Raw genomic sequence first — 3,810 nt, 5'->3', positions numbered from 1 at the left:
TTGTTGGATCAGCCATCTTCACACATACACGGTGTTTTATTTGTTTATTACAGTTTTCTCACATCACTATTAACATTTGCACAGCAGTTTGTGTATTTCTCAAAACTGGTGCAAACTGGAAAACGGCCTGGGACATCAGTGGTTGCTCTCTGTCAGTGCGATTTCTTCCACGCCTTCTGCCTTTGGCCAGACTGAAACCACCTCAACAATGTATATGAATGTGTGCAGTGGTGCTCTGGCTTCCAGCTCCACACTTTACAGAGAGAAATGTAAGAACGTTTCCTGTGTAACATAATGCATTTTGTATGTTCTGTGAGTATATACACTGAATTGCCATTGTACTGCATGAAACTACACAGAGTAAAGCAGATTACAGCAGAGAATTGTTTGAAAGCAACTGATATACGTCCAAGAGCATTTGCAGTTTGTTCAGAGGAAGGCGACACTATGATGCTCACAAATGACTAAATGTTGTGGAGGTTGCACTAATGGTTTTGAGAGTTTTCATTCTGATCTGAGAACAGCACCAAAGCGACTGAGAAAAACTGTCACTTACATATAAATCATGCGTGGTCTCCATAGAGTGCCGGTTCCACGGAGGCCGAGGTTCCACGGAGGCCGAGGTTCCACGGAGGCCGAGGTTCCACGGAAGCCGAGGTTCCACAGAGGCCGAGGGTCCACGGAGGCCGAGGTTCCACGCAGGCCGAGGTTCCACAGAGGCCGAAGTTCCACGGAGGCCGAGGGTCCACGGAGGCCGAGGTTCCACGGAGGCCGAGGTTCCACGGAAGCCGAGGTTCCACGGAGGCCGAAGTTCCACGGAGGCCGAGGGTCCACGGAGGCCGAGGGTCCACGGAGGCCGAGGTTCCACAGAGGCCGAAGTTCCACAGAGGCCGAGGGTCCACGGAGGCCGAGGTTCCACAGAGGCCGAGGGTCCACGGAGGCCGAGGTTCCACGGAGGCCGAGGTTCCACAGAGGCCGAGGTTCCACGGAGGCCGAGGGTCCACGGAGGCCAAGGTTCCACAGAGGCCGAGGGTCCACGGAGGCCGAGGTTCCACGGAGGCCGAGGTTCCACAGAGGCCGAGGTTCCACGGAGGCCGAGGGTCCACGGAGGCCGAGGGTCCACATCAGCGTTTCCTCGGTGTTTCCTGTTCCATCCTTCTGTGTCAGCTCCCTCAGGTTAAGTTCATCCATGTGTCTGTTCACCAGTTTAGTTATGGTTCTCACTTCCTGTTTTATTTTGATAGTTACTTGTCACTGTTGTTTTGCATTTATTGTGACTTCCCTTGTGTGATCACCTGTGTCCCCCCTCATTCGTCCTGTGCCGTCTTGCTTCTGTTCTTTGTCTCCATGTGTTTACAATCAGTTCTCTTGCTGGACGTCTGTTTTTTAATTTCCTCCTTGTGGACTTTGTGTGTTCTGGACTTTTCTTTGCCTTTAATGAAGTTAGTTTCCTGTTTTACACCCACCTACATCTACACTAAATCTGAATGTCATGACATTGTGTTAAATGCACCTGAGCAATGAGAGGAGGCGAGTGTGCAGCTGTTACAGCACCATCCACTCCCGAGGACCAAGAGATGGTCTCACCTGTGACCTGAGGAGGGCCCAACACTCCCAGCACCTTCATCACATGTGAGAACAGCTGATTAACAATGGTCATGTCTGCTCCATGGAGTCAGATCAGTGTTAACCTTCTTCCATTCCCCCCCGATGTCAGGTATGACTTATTTTGCTAAAGCTGCAGTCTGACCTGATTGGATGGCTGTCAGTAAATTTCAGTGAGAGGAGCCAATCATGACCAAGTTGGTCTGGAATTAGACTGTTAGAATACAGACTACTTTATTCTACTGGAGCAAAATCTATCATTTTATTCTAATTAATAAACAAAAAACAACATACTTACTGGATGCACTGTTTTCCATTTAATGTAAGATGCTTAAGAGCTTTGAGTGAAGTTGAACTGTGATGGTTAGCATTCAGTAAACTACACTGATCTCCGTTTCAACGTGTTCTCTGTAAGTACACATTCCTGTCTGATTACTGAAGAGAGAAAAACCTGATGATCAAAAACAGGTTGAAGGTGCATCAAACATTCAAGCAGGTGTTTGATTCATGATGCGGGTGCGCTCGAAAGCAGAAAACCACAGACGGGGACGTAAGTGTAACCAGAGAGGTCGAAACAGACCAGAATAACATGAAGCTCTGACACGAGAACCACCAACAGGGTGACAAATACAGACTGAAAACACCACAGCGCTCTGAGATCATTTCATCCACAGAAATAACCACAGAGCAGACTCATAACTCTGCCACCGAGCCTTTAAACCGAGCTCTTTAATTTCCTCACTCCCAGTAAGCTCAGCTAAGTACTGGAAAAATACAACTTTGTACAACACGTCCATGACAGAGGACACAAACACAACATGACAACTGTCCAGCAGACTGTTTTACCCAGAAACGAGTCTTTCTGACAGACACGTGACAGGCTGCAGGTCTCTGTCACTGAGACTCAGAACCCTGAAAACAGTATGTTGGTGTCTGATGCAACGACCGTGAGCCCTCTTCCTCACTCTTGGCCTCTGCAGCTTTGATGAGCAGCTCAGGGTGTAACTGCAGCCCACGGGCTCACGGGGGCTCCGACATGAGCCGTCTGAATGCCCCAGGAAAGAATCGCTCTCAGGCCGGCTCGGTTTCAGTGCGGATGTTCAGGTGATTTCAGGAAATGCGTTTGGACCGGGGCACGGTTAAAGAGACACTCGGTCCTTTTTGTATCAGACATCCACCTCTACCTGAGCTGAAAGCTTAAAATCTTCCTCTCTGCCGCCTCATGTCACATAAATTATGATGGGTTATAAAATAACACTGACGCAAAAAGAACTGAAAATTCTCCATCTTTCACTTCAGATTTGATTCCTGCTGTGTGATAGAAATAATTGTACGATCCTCAGGGAAATATAAATATAAGCTTTGTTTGCTTTTCCTGCAGCGAGAGCTGAAGCTAACAGAGGCTGAGTGAAAGTGAACCAGGACATAATCGGTGTCACGCAGGGAGCCGCGCTCGCTGACCGACCCTCGGCTGCTCGTCCATCTGTTTCGCTTTAATTCTGCTGCTTTCACTCCCAGTTTCCACTTGTTTTTCCAGACAGAGTGACAGCAGCATGCCGCCGTCCAGCTCGCTGCACGCCAGCATCTTTTTATTGATGGGGAGGGAGCGTCTGTGAGTGTGAGTATGATTAACAGAGTGGAAAGTGTGCTGACACAGTCACACTGTGGAGTTTCGTCCCATCCAAGGACAATAAGCTCAGCTTCAGGTTCAACATGTGGAAGTAAACTTCCTGTCACGGGCCAGATGAATAATTCCTCAAACTTAAACTTTATTTATACAGCGTCAAATCACAACAACATCACCTCGAGGCGCTTTGTGTTGTACGGTAGACCCTACAATAACACATACAGAGGAAACTCAACAATCACATGGCCCCTGTGAGCAAGCAGGAACAAACACGTTTACATCCTGATACACAAACCTCTTAATTTCTCCCTGAATGAGGGAGGATGTTTGTATTACTCACGTGTTTAATCGTATTAACGTGTAAAGTTTGCAGTATTAGCTGATACCGTATCACTTCTATCCCACTCGTGGTCACTTCTCGCTCCAAACAAATACGTAACGCGGTCACGCTCACAATCCTAAAATTACGTTACGTCCAAAACCAACAGGCGGCGTCATGGTGACTATGTCCATCTTTTATATACAGTTTTTGGAGCCTGGAGTGGGCGTGAGAGGAACTGCAGGCTTTGTGTAGCTTT

The sequence above is a fragment of the Aulonocara sp. 'chitande type north' Nkhata Bay genome, linkage group LG7 (assembly GCF_057382095.1).
Source record: "Aulonocara sp. 'chitande type north' Nkhata Bay isolate Kocher_YH1m ecotype deep benthic linkage group LG7, A_spYH_male_GT1.1, whole genome shotgun sequence".
Lineage (NCBI taxonomy): Eukaryota > Metazoa > Chordata > Actinopteri > Cichliformes > Cichlidae > Aulonocara > Aulonocara sp. 'chitande type north' Nkhata Bay.
Note: the sequence above shows the minus strand (reverse complement) of the source record.